Below are 12,739 nucleotides of genomic sequence, written 5' to 3' on the forward strand. Positions count from 1 at the left end.
CAAATAATGTCACTCATTTTTCTCAGAGATGGCTGGACCGATTTGCCCAAACTTAGTCTCAAATGAAAGGTGCAACCTTCCCATCGGCTGCTGTTGAATTTTGGATCGATCGGAATTCTGGTTCCGGAATTACGGATTTCAGAGTGCGGCTACACAGAAATTTCTCATATAAACTATAGGAAAAATTAAAAATAGAATTTTTATTTTTGATGCTAAATGTGTTCAAGGTGCATGAAACGTCGAGATTTGATGCAAACTCGAAAAAAAATTTGACGACAATTCACTTTTTTGGATTTTGGCACATTTTTGCCTTTCTCATATAGAAAGGTTATGCAATCACTCTGAAAAACGTCAACCTAATCCCGGCCCGGAGGGCATATCCCATTCGACTCAGTTCGTCGAGGTCGGAAAAAGTCTGTATGTGTGTGTATGTGTGTATGTGTGTGTATGTATGTGCGTATGTGTCAAATAATGTCACTCATTTTTCTCAGAGATGGCTGGACCGATTTGCCCAAACTTAGTCTCAAATGAAAGGTGCAACCTTCCCATCGGCTGCTATTGAATATTGGATCGATCGGAATTCTGGTTCCGGAATTACGGATTTCAGAGTGCGGCCACACAGAAATTTCTCATATAAACTATAGGAAAAATTAAAAATAGAATTTTTATTTTTGATGCTAAATGTGTTCAAGGTGCATGAAACGTCGAGATTTGATGCAAACTCGAAAAAAAATTTGACGACAATTTTTGGATTTTGGCACATTTTTGCCTTTCTCATATAGAAAGGTTATGCAATCACTCTGAAAAACGTCAACCTAATCCCGGCCCGGAGGGCATATCCTATTCGACTCAGTTCGTCGAGGTCGGAAAAAGTCTGTATGTGTGTGTATGTGTGTGTGTATGTATGTGCGTATGTGTCAAATAATGTCACTCATTTTTCTCAGAGATGGCTGGACCGATTTGCCCAAACTTAGTCTCAAATGAAAGGTGCAACCTTCCTATCGGCTGCTTTTGAATTTTGGATCGATCGGAATTCTGGTTCCGGAATTACGGATTTCAGAGTGCGGCCACACAGAAATTTCACATATAAACTATAGGAAAAATTAAAAATAGAATTTTTATTTTTGATGCTAAATATGTTCAAGGTGCATGAAACGTCGAGATTTGATGCAAACTCGAAAAAAAATTTGACGACAATTCACTTTTTTGGATTTTGGCACATTTTTGCCTTTCTCATATAGAAAGGTTATGCAATCACTCTGAAAAACGTCAACCTAATCCCGGCCCGGAGGGCATATCCCATTCGACTCAGTTCGTCGAGGTCGGAAAAAGTCTGTATGTGTGTGTGTATGTATGTGCGTATGTGTCAAATAATGTCACTCATTTTTCTCAGAGATGGCTGGACCGATTTGCCCAAACTTAGTCTCAAATGAAAGGTGCAACCTACCCATCGGCTGCTTTTGAATTTTGGATCTATCGGAATTCTGGTTCCGGAATTACGGGTTTCAGAGTGCGGCCACACAGAAATTTCTCATATAAACTATAGGAAAAATTAAAAATAGAATTTTTATTTTTGATGCTAAATGTGTTCAAGGTGCATGAAACGTCAAGATTTGATGCAAACTCGAAAAAAAATTTGACGACAATTCACTTTTTTGGATTTTGGCACATTTTTGCCTTTCTCATATAGAAAGGTTATGCAATCACTCTGAAAAACGTCAACCTAATCCCGGCCCGGAGGGCCGAGTGTCATATCCCATTCGACTCAGTTCGTCGAGATCGGAAAAAAGTCTGTATGTGTGTGTATGTGTGTACGTATGTGTGTGTATGTATGTGTCAAATAATGTCACTCATTTTTCTCAGAGATGGCTGGACCGATTTGCCAAAACTTAGTCTCAAATGAAAGGTGCAACCTTCTCATCGGCTGCTATTGAATTTTGGATCGATCGGAATTCTGGTTCCGAAATAACGGGTTTCAGAGTGCGGTCACACAGAAATTTCTCATATAAACTATAGGAAAAATTAAAAATAGAATTTTTATTTTTGATGCTAAATGTGTTCAAGGTGCATGACGTCGAGATTTGATGCAAACTCGAAAAAAAATTTGACGACAATTCACTTTTTTGGATTTTGGCACATTTTTGCCTTTCTCATATAGAAAGGTTATGCAATCACTCTGAAAAACGTCAACCTAATCCCGGCCCGGAGGGCATATCCCATTCGACTCAGTTCGTCGAGGTCGGAAAAAGTCTGTATGTGTGTGTATGTGTGTGTATGTATGTGCGTATGTGTCAAATAATGTCACTCATTTTTCTCAGAGATGGCTGGACCGATTTGCCCAAACTTAGTCTCAAATGATAGGTGCAACCTTCCCATCGGCTGCTATTGAATTTTAGATTGATCGGAATTCTGGTTCCGGAATTACGGGTTTCAGAGCGCGGCCACACAGAAATTTCTCATATAAACTATAGGAAAAATTAAAAATAGAATTTTTATTTTTGATGCTAAATATGTTCAAGGTGCATGAAACGTCGAGATTTGATGCAAACTCGAAAAAAAATTTGGCGACAATTCACTTTTTTGGATTTTGGAACATTTTTGCCTTTCTCATATAGAAAGGTTATGCAATCACTCTGAAAAACGTCAACCTAATCCCGGCCCGGAGGGCATATCCCATTCGACTCAGTTCGTTGAGATCGGAAAAAGTCTGTATGTGTGTGTATGTGTGTGTATGTATGTGCGTATGTGTCAAATAATGTCACTCATTTTTCTCAGAGATGGCTGGACCGATTTGCCCAAACTTAGTCTCAAATGAAAGGCGCAACCTTCCCATCGGCTGCTGTTGAATTTTGGATCGATCGGAATTCTGGTTCCGAAATTACGGGTTTAAGAGTGCGGCCACATAGATATTTCTCATATAAACTATAGGAAAAATTAAAAATAGAATATTTATTTTTGATGCTAAATGTGTTCAAGGTGCATGAAACGTCGAGATTTGATGCAAACTCGAAAAAAAATTTGACGACAATTCACTTTTTTGGATTTTGGCACATTTTTGCCTTTCTCATATAGAAAGGTTATGCAATCACTCTGAAAAACGTCAACCTAATCCCGGCCCGGAGGGCATATCCCATTCGACTCAGTTCGTTGAGATCGGAAAAAGTCTGTATGTGTGTGTGTATATATGTGCGTATGTGTCAAATAATGTCACTCATTTTTCTCAGAGATGGCTGGACCGATTTGCCCAAACTTAGTCTCAAATGAAAGGTGCAACCTTCCCATCGGCTGCTGTTGAATTTTGGATCGATCGGAATTCTGGTTCCGGAATTACGGATTTCAGAGTGCGGCCACACAGAAATTTCTCATATAAACTATAGGAAAAATTAAAAATAGAATTTTTATTTTTGATGCTAAATGTGTTCAAGGTGCATGAAACGTCGAGATTTGATGCAAACTCGAAAAAAAATTTGACGACAATTCACTTTTTTGGGTTTTGGCACATTTTTGCCTTTCTCATATAGAAAGGTTATGCAATCACTCTGAAAAACGTTAACCTAATCCCGGCCCGGAGGGCATATCCCATTCGACTCAGTTCGTCGAGGTCGGAAAAAGTCTGTATGTGTGTGTATGTGTGTATGTGTGTGTATGTATGTGCGTATGTGTCAAATAATGTCACTCATTTTTCTCAGAGATGGCTGGACCGATTTGCCCAAACTTAGTCTCAAATGAAAGGTGCAACCTTCCCATCGGCTGCTTTTGAATTTTGGATCGATCGGAATTCTGGTTCCGGAATTACGGGTTTCAGAGTGCGGCCACACAGAAAATTCACATATAAACTATAGGAAAAATTAAAAATAGAATTTTTATTTTTGATGTTAAATATGTTCAAGGTGCATGAAACGTCGAGATTTGATGCAAACTCGAAAAAAAATTTGATGACAATTCACTTTTTTGGATTTTGGCACATTTTTGCCTTTCTCATATAGAAAGGTTATGCAATCACTCTGAAAAACGTCAACCTAATCCCGGCCCGGAGGGCATATCCCATTCGACTCAGTTCGTCGAGGTCGGAAAAAGTCCGTATGTGTGTGTATGTGTGTATGTGTGTGTATGTATGTGCGTATGTGTCAAATAATGTCACTCATTTTTCTCAGAGATGGCTGGACCGATTTGCCCAAACTTAGTCTCAAATGAAAGGTGCAACCTTCCCATCGGCTGCTATTGAATTTTGGATCGATCGGAATTCTGGTTCCGGAATTACGGATTTCAGAGTGCGGCCACACAGAAATTTCTCATATAAACTATAGGAAAAATTAAAAATAGAATTTTTATTTTTGATGCTAAATGTGTTCAAGGTGCATGAAACGTCGAGATTTGATGCAAACTCGAAAAAAAATTTGACGACAATTCACTTTTTTGGATTTTGGCACATTTTTGCCTTTCTCATATAGAAAGGTTATGCAATCACTCTGAAAAACGTCAACCTAATCCCGGCCCGGAGGGCATATCCCATTCGACTCAGTTCGTCGAGGTCGGAAAAAGTCTGTATGTGTGTGTGTATGTATGTGCGTATGTGTCAAATAATGTCACTCATTTTTCTCAGAGATGGCTGGACCAATTTGCCCAAACTTAGTCTCAAATGAAAGGTGCAACCTACCCATCGGCTGCTTTTGAATTTTGGATCGATCGGAATTCTGGTTCCGGAATTACGGGTTTCAGAGTGCGGCCACACAGAAATTTCTCATATAAACTATAGGAAAAATTAAAAATAGAATTTTTATTTTTGATGCTAAATGTGTTCAAGGTGCATGAAACGTCAAGATTTGATGCAAACTCGAAAAAAAATTTGACGACAATTCACTTTTTTGGATTTTGGCACATTTTTGCCTTTCTCATATAGAAAGGTTATGCAATCACTCTGAAAAACGTCAACCTAATCCCGGCCCGGAGGGCCGAGTGTCATATCCCATTCGACTCAGTTCGTCGAGATCGGAAAAAAGTCTGTATGTGTGTGTATGTGTGTACGTATGTGTGTGTATGTATGTGTCAAATAATGTCACTCATTTTTCTCAGAGATGGTTGGACCGATTTGCCAAAACTTAGTCTCAAATGAAAGGTGCAACCTTCTCATCGGCTGCTGTTGAATTTTGGATCGATCGGAATTCTGGTTCCGAAATTACGGGTTTCAGAGTGCGGCCACACAGATATTTCTCATATAAACTATAGGAAAAATTAAAAATAGAATTTTTATTTTTGATGCTAAATGTGTTCAAGGTGCATGAAACGTCGAGATTTGATGCAAACTCGAAAAAAAATTTGACGACAATTCACTTTTTTGGATTTTGGCACATTTTTGCCTTTCTCATATAGAAAGGTTATGCAATCACTCTGAAAAACGTCAACCTAATCCCGGCCCGGAGGGCATATCCCATTCGACTCAGTTCGTCGAGGTCGGAAAAAGTCTGTATGTGTGTGTATGTATGTGCGTATGTGTCAAATAATGTCACTCATTTTTCTCAGAGATGGCTGGACCGATTTGCCCAAACTTAGTCTCGAATGATAGGTGCAACCTTCCCATAGGCTGCTATTGAATTTTAGATCGATCGGAATTCTGGTTCCTTAATTACGGGTTTCAGAGCGCGGCCACACAGAAATTTCTCATATAAACTATAGGAAAAATTAAAAATAGAATTTTTATTTTTGATGCTAAATATGTTCAAGGTGCATGAAACGTCGAGATTTGATGCGAACTCGAAAAAAAATTTGACGACAATTCACTTTTTTGGATTTTGGAACATTTTTGCCTTTCTCATATAGAAAGGTTATACAATCACTCTGAAAAACGTCAACCTAATCCCGGCCCGGAGGGCATATCCCATTCGACTCAGTTCGTTGAGATCGGAAAAAGTCTGTATGTGTGTGTGTATGTATGTGCGTATGTGTCAAATAATGTCACTCATTTTTCTCAGAGATGGCTGGACCGATTTGCCCAAACTTAGTCTCAAATGAAAGGTGCAACCTTCCCATCGGCTGCTGTTGAATTTTGGATCGATCGGAATTCTGGTTCCGGAATTACGGATTTCAGAGTGCGGCCACACAGAAATTTCTCATATAAACTATAGGAAAAATTAAAAATAGATTATTTTTTTTGATGCTAAATGTGTTCAAGGTGCATGAAACGTCGAGATTTGATGCAAACTCGAAAAAAAATTTGACGACAATTCACTTTTTTGGATTTTGGCACATTTTTGCCTTTCTCATATAGAAAGGTTATGCAATCACTCTGAAAAACGTCAACCTAATCCCGGCCCGGAGGGCATATCCCATTCGACTCAGTTCGTCGAGATCGGAAAAATTCTGTATGTGTGTGTATGTGTGTGTATGTATGTGCGTATGTATCAAATAATGTCACTCATTTTTCTCAGAGATGGCTGGACCGATTTGCCCAAACTTGGTCTCAAATGAAAGGTGCAACCTTCCCATGGGCTGCTGTTGAATTTTGGATCGATCGGAATTCTGGTTCCGGAATTACGGATTTCAGAGTGCGGCCACACAGAAATTTCTCATATAAACTATAGGAAAAATTAAAAATAGAATTTTTATTTTTGATGCTAAATATGTACAAGGTGCATGAAACGTCGAGATTTGATGCAAACTCGAAAAAAAATTTGACGACAATTCACTTTTTTGGATTTTGGCACATTTTGCCTTTCTCATATAGAAAGGTTATGCAATCACTCTGAAAAATGTCAACCTAATCCCGGCCCGGAGGGCCGAGTGTCATATCCCATTCGACTCAGTTCGTCGAGATCGGAAAAAGTCTGTATGTATGTGTGTATGTATGTGCGTATGTGTCAAATAATGTCACTCATTTTTCTCAGAGATGGCTGGACCGATTTGCCCAAACTTAGTCTCAAATGAAAGGTGCAACCTTCCCATCGGCTGCTGTTGAATTTTGGATCGATCGGAATTCTGGTTCCGGAATTACGGATTTCAGAGTGCGGCCACACAGAAATTTCTCATATAAACTATAGGAAAAATTAAAAATAGAATTTTTATTTTTGATGCTAAATGTGTTCAAGGTGCATGAAACGTCGAGATTTGATGCAAACTCGAAAAAAAATTTGACGACAATTCACTTTTTTGGATTTTGACACATTTTTGCCTTTCTCATAAGAAAGGTTATACAATCACTCTGAAAAACGTCAACCTAATCCCGGCCCGGAGGGCATATCCCATTCGACTCAGTTCGTCGAGATCGGAAAAATTCTGTATGTGTGTGTATGTGTGTGTATGTATGTGCGTATGTGTCAAATAATGTCACTCATTTTTCTCAGAGATGGCTGGACCGATTTGCCCAAACTTAGTCTCAAATGAAAGGTGCAACCTTCCCATCGGCTGCTGTTGAATTTTGGATCGATCGGAATTCTGGTTCCGGAATTACGGATTTCAGAGTGCGGCCACACAGAAATTTCTCATATAAACTATAGGAAAAATTAAAAATAGAATTTTTATTTTTGATGCTAAATGTGTTCAAGGTGCATAAAACGTCGAGATTTGATGCAAACTCGAAAAAAAAATTTGACGACAATTCACTTTTTTGGATTTTGGCACATTTTTGCCTTTCTCATATAGAAAGGTTATGCAATCACTCTGAAAAACGTTAACCTAATCCCGGCCCGGAGGGCCGAGTGTCATATCCCATTCGACTCAGTTCGTCGAGATCGGAAAAAGTCTGTATGTGTGTGTATGTGTGTGTATGTGTGTGTATGTGTGTGTATGTATGTGTGTATGTATGTGTCAAATAATGTCACTCATTTTTCTCAGAGATGGCTGGACCGATTTGCCCAAACTTAGTCTCAAATGAAAGGTGCAACCTTCTCATCGGCTGCTATTGAATTTTGGATCGATCGGAATTCTGGTTCCGAAATTACGGGTTTCAGAGTGCGGCCACAGAGATATTTCTCATATAAACTATAGGAAAAATTAAAAATAGAATTTTTATTTTTGATGCTAAATGTGTTCAAGGTGCATGAAACGTCGAGATTTGATGCAAACTCGAAAAAAAATTTGACGACAATTTTTGGATTTTGGCACATTTTTGCCTTTCTCATATAGAAAGGTTATGCAATCACTCTGAAAAACGTTAACCTAATCCCGGCCCGGAGGGCATATCCCATTCGACTCAGTTCGTCGAGGTCGGAAAAAGTCTGTATGTGTGTGTATGTGTGTGTATGTATGTGCGTATGTGTCAAATAATGTCACTCATTTTTCTCAGAGATGGCTGGACCGATTTGCCCAAACTTAGTCTCAAATGAAAGGTGCAACCTTCCCATCGGCTGCTGTTGAATTTTGGATCGATCGGAATTCTGGTTCCGGAATTACGGATTTCAGAGTGCGGCCACACAGAAATTTCTCATATAAACTATAGGAAAAATTAAAAATAGAATTTTTATTTTTGATGCTAAATGTGTTCAAGGTGCATGAAACGTCGAGATTTGATGCAAACTCGAAAAAAAATTTGACGACAATTCACTTTTTTGGATTTTGACACATTTTTGCCTTTCTCATAAGAAAGGTTATACAATCACTCTGAAAAACGTCAACCTAATCCCGGCCCGGAGGGCATATCCCATTCGACTCAGTTCGTCGAGATCGGAAAAATTCTGTATGTGTGTGTATGTGTGTGTATGTATGTGCGTATGTGTCAAATAATGTCACTCATTTTTCTCAGAGATGGCTGGATCGATTTGCCCAAACTTAGTCTCAAATGAAAGGTGCAACCTTCCCATCGGCTGCTGTTGAATTTTGGATCGATCGGAATTCTGGTTCCGGAATTACGGATTTCAGAGTGCGGCCACACAGAAATTTCTCATATAAACTATAGGAAAAATTAAAAATAGAATTTTTATTTTTGATGCTAAATGTGTTCAAGGTGCATAAAACGTCGAGATTTGATGCAAACTCGAAAAAAAAATTTGACGACAATTCACTTTTTTGGATTTTGGCACATTTTTGCCTTTCTCATATAGAAAGGTTATGCAATCACTCTGAAAAACGTCAACCTAATCCCGGCCCGGAGGGCCGAGTGTCATATCCCATTCGACTCAGTTCGTCGAGATCGGAAAAAGTCTGTATGTGTGTGTATGTGTGTACGTATGTGTGTGTATGTATGTGTGTATGTATGTGTCAAATAATGTCACTCATTTTTCTCAGAGATGGCTGGACCGATTTGCCCAAACTTAGTCTCAAATGAAAGGTGCAACACATGACACATTTTTGCCTTTCTCATAAGAAAGGTTATACAATCACTCTGAAAAACGTCAACCTAATCCCGGCCCGGAGGGCATATCCCATTCGACTCAGTTCGTCGAGATCGGAAAAATTCTGTATGTGTGTGTATGTATGTGCGTATGTGTCAAATAATGTCACTCATTTTTCTCAGAGATGGCTGGACCGATTTGCCCAAACTTAGTCTCAAATGAAAGGTGCAACCTTCCCATCGGCTGCTGTTGAATTTTGGATCGATCGGAATTCTGGTTCCGGAATTACGGATTTCAGAGTGCGGCCACACAGAAATTTCTCATATAAACTATAGGAAAAATTAAAAATAGAATTTTTATTTTTGATGCTAAATGTGTTCAAGGTGCATGAAACGTCGAGATTTGATGCAAACTCGAAAAAAAATTTGACGACAATTCACTTTTTTGGATTTTGACACATTTTTGCCTTTCTCATAAGAAAGGTTATACAATCACTCTGAAAAACGTCAACCTAATCCCGGCCCGGAGGGCATATCCCATTCGACTCAGTTCGTCGAGATCGGAAAAATTCTGTATGTGTGTGTATGTGTGTGTATGTATGTGCGTATGTGTCAAATAATGTCACTCATTTTTCTCAGAGATGGCTGGACCGATTTGCCCAAACTTAGTCTCAAATGAAAGGTGCAACCTTCCCATCGGCTGCTGTTGAATTTTGGATCGATCGGAATTCTGGTTCCGGAATTACGGATTTCAGAGTGCGGCCACACAGAAATTTCTCATATAAACTATAGGAAAAATTAAAAATAGAATTTTTATTTTTGATGCTAAATGTGTTCAAGGTGCATGAAACGTCGAGATTTGATGCAAACTCGAAAAAAAATTTGACGACAATTCACTTTTTTGGATTTTGGCACATTTTTGCCTTTCTCATATAGAAAGGTTATGCAATCACTCTGAAAAACGTCAACCTAATCCCGGCCCGGAGGGCATATCCCATTCGACTCAGTTCGTTGAGATCGGAAAAAGTCTGTATGTGTGTGTATGTGTGTGTGTGTGTATGTATGTGCGTATGTGTCAAATAATGTCACTCATTTTTCTCAGAGATGGCTGGACCGATTTGCCCAAACTTAGTCTCAAATGAAAGGTGCAACCTTCCCATCGGCTGCTGTTGAATTTTGGATCGATCGGAATTCTGGTTCCGGAATTACGGATTTCAGAGTGCGGCCACACAGAAATTTCTCATATAAACTATAGGAAAAATTAAAAATAGAATTTTTATTTTTGATGCTAAATGTGTTCAAGGTGCATGAAACGTCGAGATTTGATGCAAACTCGAAAAAAAAATTTGACGACAATTCACTTTTTTGGATTTTGGCACATTTTTGCCTTTCTCATATAGAAAGGTTATGCAATCACTCTGAAAAACGTCAACCTAATCCCGGCCCGGAGGGCCGAGTGTCATATCCCATTCGACTCAGTTCGTCGAGATCGGAAAAAGTCTGTATGTGTGTGTATGTGTGTACGTATGTGTGTGTGTGTATGTGTGTATGTATGTGTCAAATAATGTCACTCATTTTTCTCAGAGATGGCTGGACCGATTTGCCCAAACTTAGTCTCAAATGAAAGGTGCAACCTTCTCATCGGCTGCTATTGAATTTTGGATCGATCGGAATTCTGGTTCCGAAATTACGGGTTTCAGAGTGCGGCCACAGAGATATTTCTCATATAAACTATAGGAAAAATTAAAAATAGAATTTTTATTTTTGATGCTAAATGTGTTCAAGGTGCATGAAACGTCGAGATTTGATGCAAACTCGAAAAAAAATTTGACGACAATTCACTTTTTTGGATTTTGGCACATTTTTGCCTTTCTCATATAGAAAGGTTATGCAATCACTCTGAAAAACGTCAACCTAATCCCGGCCCGGAGGGCATATCCCATTCGACTCAGTTCGTTGAGATCGGAAAAAGTCTGTATGTGTGTGTATGTGTGTGTGTGTGTATGTATGTGCGTATGTGTCAAATAATGTCACTCATTTTTCTCAGAGATGGCTGGACCGATTTGCCCAAACTTAGTCTCAAATGATAGGTGCAACCTTCCCATAGGCTGCTATTGAATTTTAGATCGATCGGAATTCTGGTTCCTTAATTACGGGTTTCAGAGCGCGGCCACACAGAAATTTCTCATATAAACTATAGGAAAAATTAAAAATAGAATTTTTATTTTTGATGCTAAATGTGTTCAAGGTGCATGAAACGTCGAGATTTGATGCAAACTCGAAAAAAAAATTTGACGACAATTCACTTTTTTGGATTTTGGCACATTTTTGCCTTTCTCATATAGAAAGGTTATGCAATCACTCTGAAAAACGTCAACCTAATCCCGGCCCGGAGGGCCGAGTGTCATATCCCATTCGACTCAGTTCGTCGAGATCGGAAAAAGTCTGTATGTGTGTGTATGTGTGTACGTATGTGTGTGTGTGTATGTGTGTATGTATGTGTCAAATAATGTCACTCATTTTTCTCAGAGATGGCTGGACCGATTTGCCCAAACTTAGTCTCAAATGAAAGGTGCAACCTTCTCATCGGCTGCTATTGAATTTTGGATCGATCGGAATTCTGGTTCCGAAATTACGGGTTTCAGAGTGCGGCCACAGAGATATTTCTCATATAAACTATAGGAAAAATTAAAAATAGAATTTTTATTTTTGATGCTAAATGTGTTCAAGGTGCATGAAACGTCGAGATTTGATGCAAACTCGAAAAAAAATTTGACGACAATTCACTTTTTTGGATTTTGGCACATTTTTGCCTTTCTCATATAGAAAGGTTATGCAATCACTCTGAAAAACGTCAACCTAATCCCGGCCCGGAGGGCATATCCCATTCGACTCAGTTCGTTGAGATCGGAAAAAGTCTGTATGTGTGTGTATGTGTGTGTGTGTATGTATGTGCGTATGTGTCAAATAATGTCACTCATTTTTCTCAGAGATGGCTGGACCGATTTGCCCAAACTTAGTCTCAAATGATAGGTGCAACCTTCCCATAGGCTGCTATTGAATTTTAGATCGATCGGAATTCTGGTTCCTTAATTACGGGTTTCAGAGCGCGGCCACACAGAAATTTCTCATATAAACTATAGGAAAAATTAAAAATAGAATTTTTATTTTTGATGCTAAATATGTTCAAGGTGCATGAAACGTCGAGATTTGATGCGAACTCGAAAAAAAATTTGACGACAATTCACTTTTTTGGATTTTGGAACATTTTTGCCTTTCTCATATAGAAAGGTTATACAATCACTCTGAAAAACGTCAACCTAATCCCGGCCCGGAGGGCATATCCCATTCGACTCAGTTCGTTGAGATCGGAAAAAGTCTGTATGTGTGTGTGTATGTATGTGCGTATGTGTCAAATAATGTCACTCATTTTTCTCAGAGATGGCTGGACCGATTTGCCCAAACTTAGTCTCAAAT

Source organism: Topomyia yanbarensis, chromosome 1 (assembly GCF_030247195.1).
Source record: "Topomyia yanbarensis strain Yona2022 chromosome 1, ASM3024719v1, whole genome shotgun sequence".
Lineage (NCBI taxonomy): Eukaryota > Metazoa > Arthropoda > Insecta > Diptera > Culicidae > Topomyia > Topomyia yanbarensis.